This window comes from Lynx rufus, unplaced genomic scaffold, assembly GCF_022079265.1.
Source record: "Lynx rufus isolate CCGP_SWC_20201006 ecotype Redwood Valley unplaced genomic scaffold, mLynRuf1.p SCAF_5, whole genome shotgun sequence".
NCBI classification, from domain to species: Eukaryota; Metazoa; Chordata; class Mammalia; order Carnivora; family Felidae; genus Lynx; species Lynx rufus.
In genome coordinates, this window is record NW_025814867.1 from 39,554,887 (window position 1) to 39,576,415 (window position 21,529).

Here is a 21,529-nt window from a genome sequence, read left to right on the forward strand (position 1 = left end):
GAATCTTTATCTTGGACTTCTCTGACTCCAGTACTGTGAGAAATAAAGATTTGTTGTTTATATAACGCATTATTGTACTCTGATTATAGCAGCCTGACCTGAGACCTCTATATAGGGGACAGAAGGGGTGTGGGCTTTGGAGCTTGTCCTATTTCTGGGTTTCTCTAGTGCCTGGACATTTAAATAAATATTCATTTAGTGATAAAGAACAAATCTTAATAGTGGAAATGAATACTCACCAAATAAACTGCAGAGTCATTACAATAAAATTAGACTCCCCAAAGAGAAAATCACATAATTCTCAGATGCAGAAAACCTTTAACACTATTTATAACAGAAGCATCTGGCAATACCCAGATGTTCTACCACTTGCCTCTAGAAGAAAAACCAACCATAATTCAGTGAAATATTATTAGAAAACATAATTTGAGTGTTTTTTCCCCTTGAATGACTATTGATTGAAACAATGCAGAAATATATTCTACATAGATTAACTCAATTTTAAAAAAGTATATTATGTGCAAAATATGTGTAAAATTCTAGCAGGCATTGGGGAAAATCTAGAAATGGATAAAATATTATCTTAAAATTATTTTTTGTTGTTGAATTTGTATGGTGTCTAAGTAGGCTATGTATAAGTAATAGAGAAAGAAGAGAAACTATTTCCTGCTTTTGATAAGTTTAAAAAAAACACATGCCTTAATTAATGTATTTCATCATAAGCAAGTGCTGATTTATTTTAGGTTCTTAATGTAAAATGAATATAAGTAAATATCAAACACTCCAGGAAAGCTTAATATTTCATTTACCTGTAAGTATTAATTGCCTTACTAATGTTTTGGTCCTTTAAATAAACTATATCCATACACATATTACCCTAAACTGTGCTATATTAACGAGAAATATTAATGATAACTTTAAAAGCCTTGAGTAATTGATTTATAATGATTCTAAAGCTAGTTTACAGTGGAGTTTAATTATTTTATTACTAACTACTTTTCTAAACATTCTATTCATAAGAACATTTCCCAAGTTTTAGTTTTTATCTGTTAAGCAAACATAGTACTAATAGTGTGCATGTTAGATAATACATTACTAGGCCTGAATAATTTAAAAAAAGACGGCTAATTCTCAATATGCTTCTACTAGTTTCCAATAGAGATTTCTTATCAAAGTACCGTGTAGGTATTAGAAATTCTGTATAGGTATTGGCCATGACAAAGAGAAGTTTTTTCAATGATAATATTTGTTGTTAGGACCTCCTTTCTCCTCCATTTTCTGTAACAAAATTTTATAATTTCTCATTATGTGGAGTATGAATTGTACAGTGTGATGGTCAGTCAAGAACTTATTTTGCTCAGTATGCTTTTGAGTATACATCTTGCTATGTCTGTATATGATTCCAAGTCTACAAGCATCTCTCCAACTTTCTCAGATATCTAAAGATGAGGATAACCAAAAATGTTATATGTAAGATGTGGCTGAGAGAATGTCCAAAGGTAAATTGCATACAATACTGTGCAGACTCATTTTCAAGGCAGACAAGCCAGAATATTGAAAAATTGGAAGTCGTCTGCATGGAGAAATGAGAATATAAACTCTGCCTGGGGTGGGGAGTTTCATAGCTGGTTTCAAGAGCTCTGATGAAGAATTTGAGCAAGGCACTCCAAGGCAAAGCAGCTCCATGAATTGGAAGTTCGAGACCTATACTTACAACCTATTCATCTGCTTTTCGGCCCGTGAGTCAAGCTTCCAGACTTGTCTTCATCATCTGTAGAAATCTTACATCATCACTAAGCAACTCAAAGGCACACTGTAAAGTTCCTTTTGCAAAAAGGAAAGCATTAAACACCCTGTAAAGGATCCTGGAGCCTCTCTTGGTTCTCCAACTAATTCTTTACTAGTTTGGGTAAATTAGAAAGTGAAGGAACCCAAATTTGGGTTTCAAAAGTCTAATCCAGGAAACTGGTTAGAGCCAGGAAATCTTGTCAGTTCTTTGCCCTGACTCCTCCTCCATTTACAGTCTCTCATTTGTTCCTTCTACATTACTTGGAACTCTTAGCCATTAGGGAGCAAACAGGAGATAACAGTTGGCCAGCATACTTCAGGGTTTCCCATTCTAGCTTGGAATTGAGGTCTGGAGGTAGAAGTTCCAAATGTTTATCCTAAAGGAAGAAGATTTACAGCCTTGTTTATATTTGCAAATTGACAATAGCATGCATGTATAAAAACAAGTCTACACTCATACGTTCACACACACAAAAATAGGTATCTTTTTGCTCATGGCTATCTTCATGAACAAGCACATTTTCTTTGCACTCACATTTAATTTTCTCAATTCTAATTTCTGATTAATATTCATAGTACGTAGAGAATCAAGGTATACACTTTTAGACTCATAGCTGGATCTTCTTGCTTCCAGAAAAGAGCAGCAGTATTCAGAGATCTGATACCATTGTGGGATCAATCTACTTTCTTTTTTAAGAGCTCAAAGTATCTAATATACCTACAGATGAGCTGAGAAAAGCATTTACAAGGTGAATTACCTTTTCTATGTATGTTGCTTTGAATTTGTTTTAGTGAATCAAGCCCGTTGCTTCAAAGACTTGCAATAATGTAGGACATTGTTTCTTTTGTAAATGATTAACTAGCCCAGCATCTTGTGATTTAAAAGGTAAGCTAATTATTGTTTTGGATATTAAAAGTATGACTCCATGAACCTAAAACTTAGCAAAGGAGAGGTTACAACAATTGCAAATGTACTAAGAGACAAATCTAGTGCTCTGATTTACTTTTAGTCTTAAATATTCAACATATTTGTAGATTCATATGGCAAATTTGCAAAGGTACACTGGGAAGCATGTGGAAAAAAGCCATTCAGAGGGGAAAAATCACTCTCAGGTAAATTGTAATTACTACTCTGACTTCTGGGCAGTAAAGTCTTTCCCCAGACACTGCAGCAGATTCATCAGTGTGGGCTCATTGTCCCTGTGGGCTGGAGAAGAGCAGTGTTGTTTGGGTGAGTTACTGAGGGGACATCTGTGAAGTGACAGATGTCTGGTGCCTGGGCAGTGCTGGCTAAACCCATGTTTTGTTTATGAAGCAGCCTCTCTGGAAAAAAAAATCATTTTATACTTGTCTTTGCAGAACCTGGAATCACACTTCTCTTTAAGTGGTATGTGATTTATACATTAACCTAAGTAATTTTCCTCTTTTCTCTTTATTGCGAAAGTAATTCCAATAGACACTCCGTGGACTAACTCCCCTTTTTGAGGTTTTGTTTACTTACTTCAAAAGAAGTGTGTAGCAATGTGGGTTTTTTAAAGGTCAGTTCTCAGGAAGATGAGGAGATTTTAGATTCTAAATACATTTTCAATACCTGAAACGTCTGTTCTTCCCTTTCATTCCTGAAACCCCAACTAGACCCGAGGCCTCGTTTCTATGGCTTGCAGCCCTTGTCAGAGTTATTTCGACTACAAACAGACTTTTCAATTCTCATGCTTTTGTGCTAGCCTCATAGTTTTAAGCCTTATCTTGGGCTTTTCTTCTTCTTCTCTTTGATCCCATGCCAGAAAAATCTTAAAAGGCAAAGTGAATTTGTGGTGTTTGCTCATTTTTAACTTTGCAGTTCTAAGACAGAAATATCAGAAGCATCAGAAACCTTTACCCCGGTACAAGTGACAGTCAATGACGGCAGAAAAACACACGACACGGATTTATTTTCAGGGATATACATATCAATATAACTGCAGATGTGTGTGTATTTCTGATGTTACCTGCATTTCTACTGGTGAAAACTTCAAAACTGAAAGCTAATGTAGAGGTGGGGTGAGAAATATTATACAAATTAGAAAATATTTTTAAAAGAACAGAGGTGGGTTTTTCAGTTTGTGCTAGAGTTTGGAGCAGGCAAATGTTGACGATGCCTTTTTTGTCAAAGTGTAAAGTTCCTATAGAAACAGACAAACTATGTTTTATATAAAGAAGCTCCTTTATATAAAGAAAACTCGTGCGCAATTTCTTTTTGGCGATGTTTTAAAATTATCACCGAGGGTGTCAGGAATAACAAAGGAGAGTACTAGTTGGATAGATTATACCCAATTTAGCAAGGGAAATGTAGCCAAATTGAGGCAAATTGGAGTTAGCACTGAGTTTTTTTTTTTTACCTCCTTGTATATATCATTTGGAATTTCATTTTGTCTTCTGCCTTTCAGAGGAAGGAGGGGAGCCAGGTAGTGTATTTCTTCATAATAAAGTTTTGTAAATTAAGGCTTACCTGAATGTAATATTTTCGGGCTTTCTGAGTAGCAGGTCAAAGTCTGAGCTCTGAGTTGGGCAAGGAAAACAAGAGGGATGCTGTTAGGCATGGTTTCAGATCTCCCACTCGTCCTGTGTGATTTGTACAGCCTGAGAGCAGGCTGCCACCTGCTGCTATGAAACAGAGAGGCACGTGGTCTGCAGGGTTCCCAGCATCTGCTCATTGGCCTCCTACTCGTCAAATCCCCACTGGGACATTAGTCCAATTGTGACCTTCATTTTTTTTAGAGATCGATCTATTCAGAGAGTAGGAAAATAAATCAAAAAGAAAAACCTTGAAGGATCCTAAAATGCTAGCTCTTAAAGGAAGAAGAAAGAAGAGGTTTTAGTTTCAGGAGTAATTTGAATAAAGACCTAGTCTAGTGATTTCTACAGAGCCCAGTGAGCAAACACTCTTAGGTACAGAACAGGAATTGGTTTCTAACTGCGCATAAGAGCTATGCAGAGAAAGATCTAAGAGCAAGAGAAAACACTTCCACAAAGCTTTGGCATAACTGCCCTTGTCAAGGAGATAATATGTATCCATTTATAGGAAAAGAGTCAGTTGCAGACTCACAAGGGGCGTTTTGTATCTTCCTCTAGATTACTGCTTGGAGCTGATCTTTGGGTATTATTTGTTTGTTGATTTTCTTTTTTAAGACCTTTTTAAGATCTTTACTAGCTATTTGTACTACGATCCAAATTTTGATTCTAAAAACCAAAAAGGCTAAATGAACTGTATTTCAGTGGTGGAAAGGTAAAATGTCAAAATAATTATTTTCTTTCTTCATTCATATATGAGATTGTATGAGTGTGAGACTTATTTTTGGTCATGAATTTGATTTTAATGTTTTTAAGGCTCTCAGGTAAAGCCGTGTCAGAGACCCAAACTACTGACATTTAGGCAAATACAGGGGCCAGTGGGTGATGACAATTAGTTTTTATAATCGAACATGGTCCCAGATATTCTCAAGTCTGACTGCCTAAGGAGGATAACAGGGCTCAGAATAGTGAAGTGAATACCCTATTGTCACAGACCTACATAGAGCACAGTGGTGGACAAGTGTCCTATCTCCTGCAATTCAGAGCCTTGTTCTTTGTACTGTCCCATGGTTCCCCTCAAAGTACAAGGCATGGTGATTGGGGAGTCATGTTCCTTTATGAACATGGTGCTTCTAATGATTAAAAGGATCAAGGCTTACCCTTAAGTAATGGTTTACAGTGGGAGAGACCAGGTGGATTTTTAGATTTGGAGAAGGAAAATTTTTCTTTCTAAAAAAAAAAAATCCTGTAAAGTTGCCCTTTGAGGAATACAGAGGAATGGCAACAGTAGGCACCTTTACAAGACCTGAAGCAAATCTTCAAAATGACACTGTATTGGGTCAGCCTTGAAACACCTTAAAATTTTGTTCATTCTCTTCATGGGCTAGTGTGCATGTGTTCTTTTCTATGAGAATATCCAATTCTGCTATACAAAACAACACAGATAAGCTGTATGAAAGTCATAAATGTGTTAAGTATAAACAAATAGTAGAGCATGTATTAAAAAGGTTAGATGGACTGGAGATAATTAATATTCATGAGCTACTGATTTATACATGAGGCATCTAGCACTATTTATGATACACAAAACATACAAGAGATACTAATTATTTAGGGTACACTAAATATACATGGATACTCAATATACATGAGGTCTTGATTTGGCCACTCATTGGTGACACCATTTTTGTCCCATGTGCCTTCTACCCAAGAAACACAAACCCATGGTTAATTGTTTACCAACTATGGCCAGATATGATTGTCCCTATGTCTTGCCAGTGTGTATTATTGGGTCAGGACCACTCCAATCCAGGATATTTTTTTTTCATATTTCAACATTCTTTTTTTAATGTTGGCTTATTTTTGAGAGAGAGAGAGAGAGAGAGAGAGAGAGAGAGAGAGGAGATAGAGAAGAGAGACAGGGAGAGAGGGGTAGGGGCAGAGAGAGAGGGAGACAAAGAATCCAAAGCAGGCTCCAGGAACTAAGCTGTCAGCATAGAGCCGGATGCAGAGCTTGAACCCACGAACCATGAGATCATGACCTGAGCCAAAGTTGGACATTTAACCGACTGAACCACGCAGGCACCCCTCAACTTTAAATCTTTAAATACACCGTTGGAGTGGTTTGGGGACTGATGTGGCAGAAAGAAGGAGAAGATACATGAACACTGTTATAGTATAGGAGGAAACTAATATGCTATTCCAGATGTAAAAGAATAGAATAGTTCATAGACCAATTTAAAATGCTCAAATCACATGGTTTATTAAAGGACTTTAAAACACAGGAAGAAGGAAGGAGAAAGAGGTGAAATGAGTTAATACAGTTAAGATAAGCTGTAGCATACTACTAGAATCCTGGGTACACAAATTACCACAAATTTAGTGCCTTAGAATAACACAAATTTATTACCTTGTAGTTCTAAAGGTTTGAAGTTCAAAATGGGTCTCACTGGACTAAAATTAAGATTGTTCTCCTTTCTGGAGGCTCTGGGAGACAATCCTTGCTTTTTCAAACTTCGATAACCAACCCTTGTTTCTTAGCTCATGGCCTCCTTCTAGCGTCAAAACCATTAATGGCAGATTGAGTTTCTCATGGTGCTTTCTCTCTGGTTCTGACCCTTCTGTCTCCTTCTCCCCTATTTTAAGGACTCTTGTGATTATATTGGACCCACCTGGATAATCAAGTATAACCACTTTTATCTTAAAGCCCAGTGATTAGCAAGCATAGTTCTATATACAACCTTAGTTCCACCTTGCCATGTGTGTACACACACACACACACACACACACACACATACATACATACATATGACATATGGGCATGGAATAGGACATGAACATTTTCAGAGGTCATTATTCTGTTTATCACTTTCTTGGCATTGGACCTAGAAGCTACCATTGTATCAACGCAATTTTTCACATGACTATTGGACTTATTCATTTAATAATCATGCATTTGATATTGATTTACTACCATGTGCATGGCTCAGTTAAGGAATCATCAAAGCCTGCCTGCCTGCCTGCCTGCCTTCCTTCCTTCCTTCCTTCCTTCCTTCTTTCCTTCCTTAACCTCCACCAGAAAGCTTGTAGCTTTATTTTATCCCTTTTACTGTTACTATAAAAGATCAAGGAGCTACAGGCAAAATCCCAACCCTGCATGTCAGATGGAATTATGAACTCAAAATTAAAATGACCAAACATCCTGGTTTGCCTGGGATTGAGAGGTTTCCTGGAACTCAGACTTTTGGTGCTAAAACTGAGACAGTGCTAAGCAAACCCGTAAATCAGAGCTCTTTAAACCCCCTACCCATCCATTCAGTAGCTTCTATAAGCCCCTGGAATTGGAGGGTTGTGTGTGTGTGTGTGTGTGTGTGTGTGTGTGTGTGTGTGTGTGTATGTTAGTCTTAGGCAAGGAATCTAAAAGCTATGGCTCTGTGGTTCAAATATCTACAGAGTTGTGAGCATCATCTTACCTTACTTTTCCTAAATTTATCCAATGGTAGAATAAAGTGTTTGGAGAGATTATAAAAAAGTTGTCTTTCAATTCTAAAATGATACGATATTTTTATTTTTGGTGAAATTATTACTAAACAGCTTTGAAATAAATAGAGAAAAGTTCCGTGCTAGGGCTCTGTTCTTTTGTTATCACATTCCTGAGAAGCCATGCACAGAGGACTGTTTAAGGCCCCCACTGGTTTTTGGCTATTTACATAGAAAGTACTTGGCTCTTTCTGGAGTCTTCCAAGATCCAAACAAATATTTGAAGTTTGGGGCATTTAAAGATTTTAAATAGGGTGAACAAGCATATAATTAGCCTTGGTTTCGCTCACGGCCCTAGGCATGGCTTTTCCAAGATGTTTAAGTTCTGTAAGTAATTATGATGTGTTTGTGTATTTGTGGCAACATGGTTGTTTCATAAGTACTTTTCTGCTTTCTTACCACAAATGGAAATATGGATTGCTTATTCAATAAAATACTCTAGCGAGCAGAGATCTTGAGATATAGCAAACAGATGATGAAACAACTCTTGAACAGTATGTGGATAAACATGGGGTTTATACAAAATAGTTGATCATTAATGTCTTTACAGTATGAAGTTAGGACATATAGGATTTGGGTTAGATGTGAGAAAGGGAGACTATTTAAATATCATTGAAGGGAGTTCTTTTACATCATTTAGGAATGTACATCCTCCAGGGAAAGGAGTTAGAGATGAAGCAAAACAATGGATCCTTGTGGTTGTTGGGAAGAATAACCTGTGCTGTTACCTGTTTCACTCCTGCCTGCTGTGCACACTGTAGCTTCTGTGGCCAGCACATGCCGGCCAAACCTGGCATTCCAGACAGGCCCCAGAAGTCACTTTTCTTTTCCATTATCCCCTAATTCAAATGTACATGGCAAGAAATTCAACAGGAAGGTCACCAAACACTGTATTTGCCCTCCTTAAACTTGCTCACCCTGTTGTATCTAAGAAAGAGTACTTGACTTTTCTCTATGGACAGTGGCAGGGAGTTTGAGCTAAGAGCCCAAGGTAGTATACAGTTTATACTGTTACTCCTTTTCCCCATAGAATACAAATTGAAGAATAAGGGAAAGTGGGAAGGTGAAGACGGGCATATCCAAGAAGCACTTGTGAGTTTGGCTTTTAGGAAGGCACTCAAATATTCATTCCTATTGGCCCATCTCTCTGGCCTGTAGTGCAGAGGATTGGACAATACAGTTTTCTGCCATTTGTTCCTCTGAATCTTAGTCATTCCTATGGGTTTGGGTAATTATGAGCTGGCCATCCCAGTGGTGTGCATATTTTTTTAAACCTTGTACTTTTGTTTTACAGTATCTCCTGCCTAGGGTAGGACAACAGATAGGAAAATGGGCCTGTAGAATGTAAGAAAAAATTGACAAATCTAAATAGCAGATGGATAAATGTGGTCAGGTAAGACTGGGACCACCACAACATGCTGCTTAATCGAAGAGAGGCGGGGCCAAGTATGTGTGATCCATAGATGAAACTTGCCGATAGGCCTGAGTTTTGTGTGTCCATCTTGGACACGTGAGATGAGAATGAGTTTCATCAGTGGGTGGCTAATTTAAGACCTCATGACGATTGAGACATCTCCTATGCCTTTTGTATATTTAGTACTCACTTGGGCCTTCTATCTTTTAAGACCTATAGTTAAAACTCCTATGCTCTGCTTTATCTGTATCTACTGTGTCTTATGAATTGCTTTTCCTTAATGCATATCTAAGTTATATCCTTTCCATTTGTTTTATAGTCTATAGAAGATTTGAATATTCTAAAACAATAAAGCAAATGTATATTCACACTTCATTAGAACATGTGTAGGAAGTGTATAGTCCTTTTACTATGCTGTAAATGTATGCGGTATACTTGTGTGTATATATTAATGGTTTCCAAGTTTTTCCTGTGATTATGTTAAACTAGATGGTGGATTATATGAATGCTTATGTTATTTTAATAAAAGGGTTGAGGATTAAGGAATGAATAGGTCTTTTTACTACCGCATTATTATGCTTAAATAAATCATTATAGTCAGTATTTATTCATTCAACATGTATTTTTGAGAGCTTAAAATTGTAATCTGGTGATGAAGACAGTATATGGTGATGATATATATATTTCTAAACTGTGCTGTATGTTCTTTTTTTTTTAATTTTGTTTTCAACGTTTATTTATTTTTGGGACAGAGAGAGACAGAGCATGAACGGGGGAGGGGCAGAGAGAGAGGGAGACACAGAATCGGAAACAGGCTCCAGGCTCTGAGCCATCAGCCCAGAGCCTGACGCGGGGCTCGAACTCACGGACCATGAGATCGTGACCTGGCTGAAGTCGGACGCTTAACCAACTGCGCCACCCAGGCGCCCCAACTGTGCTATATGTTCTAAGAGAAGTGAAAAGATTATAATTACGGAAAAATGTCTTGGTTGAGGGATGAGAAAGTGAAGAGGTACATCAGGGAAAGCCTTCCAGAAGCAGCATTTGGCCTGAAAAGGGAGCAGGCCACATGAAGAGAAGAAAAAAGAACACTTACATTTAAACTCAAACAGCTCGAAACAAATATTGAAGCCTGTGAGGTCTTGTACCTGCTGTAGCTAAATAAGATGCAGAATGTTTGCATCTAATGTCCCCTTGTATCCTCCACCAACCCAAACAGCATTTGTAATTTGTCTAGCTAGATTTTGGATTTAGTTGTGGTGTCAGATGAGACTTAAGTGAGCTGCCTTTTTAATCAGGTGACTACCTTCAGTCTGAAATCTGCCTCCCAACCGTCTCTTAAACAGGTAAATCATGTGAGCGCTTTTTGCTGGTGATGTTGCCAGGGAGACGAGCCTGCGTTCTCTTTCCAAAACCATGTTTACAATGGGAAGAATTGCCCAACCCATGACTGCCGTGCTTGATTACTATAGCAGGTGGGGGACAGTGGAAGAGAAAAAAAAAATTATTCTCTTTTCGCACAGAATATGAGATCTCTTATATTTTATTTAGAGATTCAAAAATGAAAGGCATAATGAAAAACTGGTGCCAAAAAGGGCGTGATTTTGTGGCTCTCCCCAGGCAAGATTCAAAAGAGAAATGAAAGACTGTAGTTCAGAAGACTTTCAATTAATTTACTAATTAATTTTCAATTTACTATAGATTTCCCATTGTGAGCCAATAGCAGTGGTGTCGTATTTTATTCAAATGCCATTGACTGATGAAGGTAAAATTTACTTATCTCAGTAAAAATCTTAATACACTAGGCTTTATACCATGAAAATCTGGAAGGCTAAAGATCATAATTTTTGCCTTTATTCCAATGACTCTTTCATTTTTTATCAAAGGGAATATGTTCAGATCACTTACATTAGCCTGCAGTTGGGCAAAATCATCAAACACAAAACCTATCTTATAACTAAGTATTGAAAATCACGTAATTTGCTGAATACTGTACTGAAAGTAAAGGACGAAATGGATGTATGGGTGCAGAATGGTTGTAAGTGTATCAGTTGTTCACCCTCGTGATTGGGTGGCTGACTGTTGGCTGTGGCTTGCTGCTAGGAAAGGATCAAAATTCCAGACTAGAAGTATGGTTTCTACTGAACGCATATCGCCTTTATACCGTCATGAGGTCAAAAGATTGTAAGTTGAACCATCATGAGTTAGGAACCATCTGTATGTGTGTAAATCCCCTAAGACGTCAACATTTGACATTCTTAGTCTCAAATACACAAATGCTCATTTACTTTTTTATTCTTACAAAATCCACAATTTCCTTGCTTATATACAAAGAGGCCACTTTTAAGGCTACTTTTAAGGCTGTACTTCTAAGGCTACTAGTTGAGGAAAAGGGAGGATTGAGTGCTCTCTGCTTAGCGCATTGAGCTTTAGAAGTAGGGCACTGATTTAGGGTTCTATAATCACATAGAAGAAAATTCACAGAAGCTATTTTGTAATAGGCTATAATATGAAGTGAGGGTATTTTGAGATGATGGAGTCAATTCCATGTTATGAGCTACTCATGGTTCTACCATGAGACTACCACCTATACCACCTATGTGAAAAATAGAGTAAATAATTGCTATCACCCCCAATAAGAAGTTAGGGTGACCATTTCTATCATTGTTACCTGAGGAGTGGGTCCTTTTTGATGTCTGACTATAGGGAGTCATTTAAATGTGGGACAGCGGCAAAATCCAATCATAATGTTGCAATAGCTGCGGGCTAATGGACTCACATTTTGGGGTATGAAGGGGCAGGGGGAGAAACCCCATGGAACTATTACAGAGTAATATGAAACTATATGATAAAATTTTATCTTTAATATAATTGTGTCAAAATACATTCTTCAGAGTAAAGATTATGGGAGGATACTCCAAGCATCTTGCTTTCCAAATTAATGTCTACTTACATGGAATACTGTTGAAATATGTATATATTTATTATAAACTATTTCTAAAGATTTTCATTTATGGAACTTGTATTTATCTAACCCAAATATATGTTAATTAGATGATCTCTATGCCACCCAATGATGGGATGTAGATTTCCCACCCCATACCCACCCCTTCCTAGGACAAGGATAGCCTTCTGATAGAGCATTTGGCCAACAGTGAAGTCTATCTCCCTCCTGATCTGGAGTGGGATGTGCTATATAATCTGCCCCTCTCCTGATGCCAGGTTCCTCATGGGCACTCTTTTGTACCCCTTTGTTCTCTTTGCTAAGTTTCTGCTTAGGACTACAGAATTAGCATTGCCCCATTCAATGGTACTTTTGCCACTATGATAACTTCTAACAGTGGGTTTTAATGTATGATGTAATTAATGGCAATTTGAAGGATAACAGAGGAAACTGCAACAGTGAGGGGAAAGTGACCTGGAAATTAGATGTTAAAATGACTTTTCTGTAGTCTAAGGACTGAAGATAAGAGCAGAATAAACTATCATAGGGTTTCCCTCTTGAGAACATTCTAATTAATGACTTTGTGTTCTTTTTTTGTAGTCACCCCACCAGAGAGAGCAAGCGGAGAGGGGAGTGAAGGGGAACTAGGGGGAGAGAGGAGAGGCACACTGCTCTCTTATGGTGCAAATGTGTGTCTCATCAGGGAAATCCTACCCAATGACTATTCCCTTCCATCAGGATACTACTCCATGGCAGTCTGTTTGCAGTAATAACAAATTGTAGTGTTTGGTAAGTGTTTAAGCAAAAGAAAGGAATTGGACAAAATGCTTCACAGAAATCTTCTATTTAGAATGGATTTTAGAGCTCCTCTCCCTGCCCCCATCCAAGTTTGGTATTTTGATATTCTTTCCTGCTGGTGGATAGCTCCTGGACAAAACACTAACATTCAGATACGTACATTCCCAAGGAAAAACTGCATGTCTTAAAGATAAAATAGTACAGCTCAGTTTAAGATCAATTAGTATCTTCATTTTGAGGAGTGGAAACTTTGGGAAATTATACTGCAGTTAGGAAGATGGCCCTTTACATTATTATGCAAAGTTGTTTTTGTCCTCTTTTGTCTCATTCTTAGCTTCCATATTCTGCCCATGGGGCCTGATTCTCATACGGCATAAACTGATATCTTAAACAAAATAGCAATTTTCCTTCCTTTGTCCCCAATTTAATGTGGAGACATCACAGTTGTGTTCTGAATGCTGATTGGGAGCAAAACTTGTTTATTCTAGATGGTGCAGGCCAGTGATACTCTATTCCATCAGAGAAATAGCAGGCCTCTTTCAGGGCCCCAAGGTCTGGATTTATATGACTTGGGAAGACTATGGTTGACTATTATTGACTTTGCTCCCTTTCTGAGACTATTCTAGGAAATGTATGAAAATATTATGGACTCAGTATACAATACCAGTTTGGTGTCTGAACCAGGCTGTTTTTGTCTGACTTAGAATCCCTCATATTTCTCATATGAAATCGTTTAGACTTTCAAATCAACTTCATATTGATCTAGATCATCATGGAACTTACCAAAGGGGAAACTCTGCACAATCATAAAAACAACTCACATGATAGTTGAGGCCCCTCTGACTTACCTTTGGCATATTTCTATATGTAACCCTTAGATCACCTAATGTACCTGTGTCTGTGTTTACAAATAGGACTTAGGTCCACCCATGTACTATACTCACATTATGATGGCTTCAGATTGCAATGGCCACCACTTTTCAGGCAAGACCCTTTATCTTTCCACAAACCCCAATTATGTGATGAAATTCCCCCCTATATATATATATATATATATGCCACATTCCATTGAGTGCACTGTAATTATCACACAGAAATATCTGCCAAGTCTATCTTTCCTCGGAAGGCTGTTTCTTCTAAGTGAACTTGGTCACCTGCAAAACTGTTAGAAGGAAACCTACTATATTACCTGCTCAAGGTCATCCCCAAGAGCATCTTTGTTTATGCCATGGGATATTATGTCCTGCTAACCTCTGCTTCTCCAAGTCAAAGGGACAGGCTAGGATTAGCAGAGTGGAAGGAAAATGTCCTATTTCATCACATCAGTTGCAGTGTAACACAAAGACCTTATGGAAATAGTTTCCACAGATTCTAGCACTCTTCCAGAATCTCATCATCTTTTATAAACATATTTCAGTTCCTGGAATTAACCTTTGTAACCCAGTGATTCACAGGAATAGACACCATGTCATTTGCTCCATTACTGTTTTTCTCTTCTCTGCCTCTGTTTTTAACAACCACTTTCACCTTTCATGAAATTGGGAAAAAAAAGTGTAAATATACTTTATGAAGGAATGATGGGAGGTGTTTTGTGTGTATAAGTGTGTGCACTCCTAAGCCAGACTGACTACACTAGCAGTCTAAACATCTCAGCTCAACCCGTTGAACCTATTATGCACAATTTAACCATTGCCCTGGGAATAACAGTACTATCTCTAGTAAATACTAGCTGTAAAACAAAGTAAGATTTATGGTTCAAATCTGTCTCTTGGCTTGCCTTTTCTTGGAATGTTGTTGTTGTTGTTATTATTATTATTATTATTATTATTATTATTTATCTCTCCAAATTCTCTCTTTATTCTTTACCTCTAATCACAACTTCCAGGAATTGGTAAACTCTGTCTTTCCCTCTTCCCTTAATCTACCCTTATTTACATTTACTGGCGTCTCTCACTATTATTCTCTCTGTCCTCCTCCAAAGAGTTTTCTAGATGGCTCAGTTTGGGTCATTCTCCTTGATCCTTGGATATTTGCATTCTTTTTTTCTTCAGTTTCCCCGGGATTTCTGAACTAGTTGATAATCTAACTTCCAGGAATATAATCCAGAGTGGCTATCATGTAGGACCTCCACTGAAGGTTCACTTTGGTTTTTGGACTCTAAAGCTCTGGAAAAGTACATGTTGCTAATTTTGTGTTCATTGTCTGGGCATAGGCAGGACATAGACCCTGAATATTGAATCCTACCCTAGCACAAAAATTATCTATTGCTATATTAGATAAGATTATTGCTTCTGTCTTTTCACAATTATGAGCTTTTATCAGCAGGAAAGATAAAGGTAATTATTTTTGAATTAAATTTAAAATCAATTTTTCTTAAATCAATTTAAGAATTGATTAAAAATTAAATGAAGCTAAAATGCACTTGAGAGACCATAGAATCCACTGAATAGCAGGAATTTGTATTTTCCTTACTTAGACATCTCAAAAACTATAAAAGTTCATGCCTCTTTGCTTAAACTTAGCAGCCAACATCATATGAAAAGGATTTCCTTTATTTTATTCATGTTCCTTATGAAATTAATCCTTTAAGTGCATATAGACTAAGTCTGAAATAAAGGGATTAAAGGATTGGCTGCAATAGTTTTATATAAAATAAAACTATAAATAAAATGCACAACATTCAAGTATTAACAGCATAAACCAGTTCTATTGGACACCCAATGGTATGGAAAAAAAATAAAGCTATACAGTTTGCATGATGATATATAAGTTTTGTATATTATTGGGAATAAGAATGGAAAATACATAGCCAAAGGAGTGAAAGATTTAGCTAGTATTATGGGAGAAATTAAAAAGCAAAAGGGGAGATTAGAAGCCTAGTCAGACAACCACACTACTGGGATGACATTGTGGTAGGGAACGATGCTTGAGTCCCTGAGAAAGGCAGCGGGTGTGTGTGGCTGCAGTAGGTAGTAGATGCTGTAGGTCTAAGGAAGAGTCATTCAGGAAGTAGGAATCAGAAGCTGAATCATTGGGTCAGGAAAGTATTTATATAGGATCAGGTAGAGATAAAAATACTTTGATCAATCTACTCTCTACAAAAACAACAAAAATGAAATGTATGATTCTCAAGTATATAGAATACAAGGAAATAATCAGACATGTGTTTAAAGAAAAAGGATGTATGCTTCAAAGTTTCTTATAATAGCAAACATTAGAAGCAGCTAAATTGTCCAACAATCTCTTGCTTAGTTAAATAAATCGTGGCATATTCCAACATTGGAATAGCTTGTAGCAATTAAAATAATGACATAGATTTTACCTTCATTAACATGGAAATATGTTCATAATATTTATATATAATAAAGGTAGGTTACAAAACAGTATTGAAAGCACAATTCATCTAATATTGTAAAATTACATTACACACACGCAGGCAGGTGGGCCCAGAGGAATAATTTTGATAATGGATCTCTGCGATAGTGAGATTAAAGGTAATTACTTTTTCTTTCTTATGCTCTTCAATGTGTGTTTTGTAAGCTATTACTTATAATGACAATGTATTGATTTTATCATCAGAAAACAATTGGAAGGATAAAGAAAAGGAAGAATGTGTCAATGTAAAGCCACAGGTTAAAATAGAAGCTTGACATTTAAGCATATTGTCAGAGCATTTGACATTTTCAAAAGATGTATTATGATGAGCAAATAATCTGTTCATTCGTTATTGTTTTCCCTCCCTTGGGTGCAACAGTGCTATTGAAAAATGATTCAGAAGGACATAGGCCTGAATTGTTCACTAAATAAGGGCACTTCACAAAGCACCATAAAATGGAAGTAATTACAAGATTCATAGAATTTGTGCTGAAAAGGACCTTTGAGGTTTAGTCCAGCTTTCCTCATTTTACACATGAGTATGCTGAGCCCCAAAGAGGGTACTTGATGTACTAAAACTAATACATGTAATAGAAACACAGACAAGACCAAAACTCAGGATTTATTATTATTTTCTTTTGATTTCTAATTTGGAATCTTTCATCATGTCACAATTATTAAAGGTGATAAGATGCAGAAGTGAAAGAACGGAAGACCCAAACTAACTTTTTTAACTTGTCATTTCTACTTTAAAATGTTGACAACAGGGACACTTAGATGGCTCAGTTGGTTGAGCGTCCGACTCTTGATTTTGGCTCAGGTCATGATCCCAGAATTGTGGGATTGACCCCTGCATGGGGACTCTTTGCTGAGTGTGGAGCCTGCTTAGATTCTTTCTCTCTCTCTCCCTCTCCCCATCTTCCCCCATCCTCTGCCCCTCTTTGCCTCTCTGCCACTCACACGCTCTAAAATAAAAATAAAAAGAAAAAGAAATTGAGAAAGTGGAAATATGCCTTACTAAACAATTGCAACTTTATGTAAATTTTGTGATTTCAAAAAAATCTAATGATCCCAGCTAACAAAAGCATAGAAAAAATCATGTCTGAATTTGTAATCTACTTAGAAATTAATGTATAAAACATTGATATACATAATTATGAGTTAAATCAAATGGCTGTAGATAAGGTAGAAATGCCCACATGACCCATAGTCTGTGTTTTGTTGTGTGATTGTAAAAGAAGAGGAGGACCAAAGCTCTGACTCTTGGGAACATAATGATCCATAATAAACCCTAAGGGACCTTGGTTCCTTTAAAGTTACCCTAGAGACTTAATGTCAACCCCAGGCTTCTGGAGGAATGTGGCTGAATCAGCGCCTTTCCTCCCCCAGAGTGCCTCTTTTCACAGACCTGCCCAGTACTCCATGCAGGAAGAAGACACATAATGGGAAATTACTTGTATCCAAACCATGCTACTTTTGGAGATGATATAAAGATGTGAGATCGTCTTTAAGTAACTAGTTCCAAAGTGAATAATTCTTGTTATTCAAAGAACAACATCTAGCTTAGTCTCTCCTTGTAGAAAACACACACAGCCATTCATCCATTTCCTTCCATGTAATTAATTTGTTTCAAAGACCCTTTTTCTAAACTCCTTGCTAAAGCCATGACATATTAAATCCATATTCTTTTCATCAGCTTCCAAAATGTTCACAGAATCACTGCATGAATGCAACCTCAGCCTCTGTAATGTGGATATTTTTTAGCTCTTCTAGGAAAGAATCCAAAGAAGCTGTAAATCAAAATAGAGGAAAAATAATATGGATAGAATGTCTTGTTCTAAGTTTTGAGGTAGAACAGAAATGAGGTCTACTGTGGTTTGTCTGTCTTTTAATTGTCATCACATTGGTCAAATTAAACTCATTTTGTTTTATGGACTGGTTATGTATGATTCCCCCCAAGAATTCTATGGAGCAGTCACGTGTGACTCCCCCCAGGAATTCTAGTAGGATTTCATGTGGAGGAGAACTGAGCTTGTGCCAGGTGTAGTAAAGACAGCTGTTGTGTATCTTGCCCCACGCAACGATGCCAGTTTCCAATATCTTGAGTTCTCAGTAGATACTGCTGGTGCTTGAGTCTGGCAACTGGGCCTCACAGAGAATGGACGCTTTCTCTGGAGCTGAATGTCCACTGAGAGTCAAACATCGACGGATCCCTGGACAAGTTACTTTTTAGATACCACTTCAAGAAAACCTTAGGTCTGCTGCTTAAAGTACTCAATGGATATAAAGAAAGTCTTGTTTCTAATATTCAGTGTAATTGAGAACCAGAGCAAATTTCATTTTACCCCAAATAAAATTTGGGGGAAGCAGTTGAAGCAAACCCAACAAATTCTGTTTGTTTGTTTTTTTTTCTTTAGCACTTACGGCTTTTAGGATCTCTGACAATACCAGCCTTAGATTTGTTTAAAACGCCATAATCAGTATGTTTCTTTTTCTCAGTTGATTTATGTAGAATTTAAATTCGAATCCCACATGAATTTACAGCCGATAGTATTCAGTTTAAGAGAAATATGTAACAAGTAGGGGCTTATGTCTCTGAAGAAAGTCAAAATGCACCGAAAGTCCCCTGATTATTATGTTGCTATTGTCACTACATTTTATGTAATCCCTGAAAATGGGTTAAACCAAGATTGTGTTTTGTAGGTTATTTTTAAGGGTATAAGTTAGGTTATTTTCAAGGCTGTGGTTTGAGATAAGATAGGAATTTATTAAAATGTATTATTTCCTATATTAAAGCCTAATTATGCAAATATATGTGCATATTCTTAACAGTTATGTCATGTTGGGTAAGATACTTAAGTTACTTATATTACTTAACTTTTCCCTATTAGAAAAATGGATGATATAGACCCTACTTCAAAGATGTAGATTTGAAATACGTGAGTAGAACCCCGTCTGCACACAGTATGCATTCAGTCAATGCTAGCTGCTGTTCTTATTCTATTTCCACATATATGCAACTTAGTTTCGATCTTTTGGGAAATCGGTATTTTACAAAGCAAAATATATGTACTGTTAAACTTCGAATTCCAGTTAAATATACATATTTAAAGTGAAAGAAAAATAGTATTTCATTTTTAAGATGTGAAGAAAGGGCATCCTTAGAAATTCATTGGTGTGGAATCTCATTTAGTAGAATAGTCAAACGCAGAGGACCATTATTATTGAATACTAAATTATAACTGTGTGGGAAAAATGTCCACTTATACAATTGTAATGTATTCACATTGTTTTGAGAAATCAGCAAGATCATGAAGATGACCAAAAAGATGAACTTCGTGTGACCTCTGTTAACTGGTTGTTTTCATGGAGAAGATACACAGTAAAGAGTTTCTGATTCCACATCTATTGCACTGAATTTATAGAAAAGGAAGAGAATTTGGAACCAATGTGCTTTTTAAATGACAGTCTTGTGATGATAGGAGAGACACATTTCCCATAAAGCAAAGGAAAAAAATGTGTCTAGATAATTATGTTACTTGACCTATATTATGAAATCCATTTCAGAATTCCCTTTCCTGAGATGCTAGCATAATCTTACATAGCAAAGGTGTGCATGTGAATGGGTGTGTGTGTGTAAAAGAAGAAAAAGCTGCTTTTATATGAAATGTTGCTTTGAAAAACTGTCTATAAATTCTCCTTGAATTAGGCTGACAAAGGACTGATAAAGGGCTCTAGTTGTATGGGCTACAAGAGGAAGTTTCTCTCCTCCAATAGGACTTGGACTTTAGATAGAGGACAGAAACTCATAAGGCAAAGGTGAAATATCAACACACATTATTGCTGCCTCCTGTCCTCCACAGATAGGTTTGGAAGAAACAGGAGTGTCCTGAGCCACAGCCAGTAGTAGTTTCTCACAAATCTAAGCAGGATCTCATACACTCTGATGGCAGGAATTGGGAAGAGCCATTTACCCCCTAGGTGAACTGTATAATTTCTTCTGCAGACAAAGCAGAAAAAGTGGAGAAGAGACTCTCAGACAGAGACGGTTATATCCTGGGACAAGGCTGGTCCTGAAAGTTGAATACAAGGCCTTTGGTTTTAGAATATCAGTTGGATTTAGTCCTAACTTCTTTGTGACCAGCCAGGAGTCCTGGAGCTGGACTTGGCAAACAAAGCAGCTAATCAAATCTTCTAAAATATACTGCTGAAAGCCAATTACACTCTTGCATTTCAACCATAACATTGGCTCCTAACTGAATCTGTTGTACTGTAATCAAGTTGCCACTGTCCTTTTTTTTATTAACATGTATGAGCTTCAGTTAATTTCTAGAACAGCTGGTGACCAAAGAAAGGAAGTTTTAGTGCAAAATGGCTTTTGCTCCAACAGCTCTGGGAATCAACTGTCCGGAGGGAACTCTTGATAAGATACTACTTTCTAGGACTATTGTGCAGATTGAATGATACGTGTGTGTGTGTATGTGTGTGTGTATGTGTGTGTGTGTGTGTGTGTGTGTATATATATATATATATATATATATATATATATATATATATAATTACCTGACCTAAAATACATATATTTTAATTACCTGACCTTTTACAGTTTATATAGTTTTAGAAAATCTGAAATACAGAAAGAAGTGCCCAACTGCTGAATCTGGGAAAATGCTTGTGATATCTTAAATAATAATGCATTTATATGCACAGCCTTAAAGAGATAAGAAAATACTGTTGTAAGTGATAAATTATATATTTTGTAGCACTGTGTTTTATATATATATATATATATATACACACACATATACGTGTATATATATATATATATATACACGTAAGTGATATATATCACGTAAGTGATAAATTATATATTTTGTAGCATTGTGTTATATATCTGGGTAAGGGCAGAGGGAGAGGGAAAGAGAGAATCTCAAGCAGGTTCCATGTTGTCAGCATAGAGCCCCACGCAGGGTTCAGTGTCACAAACAGTGAGATCGTGACCTGAGCTGAAATCGAGAATGGGCTGCTTAACCACCTGAGACACCCAGGTGCTCCTGTGTTTTTTGTTTGTTTATTTAAAGTTTAATAGTTAATATACCCTTCCCATACTATGGTGTGTT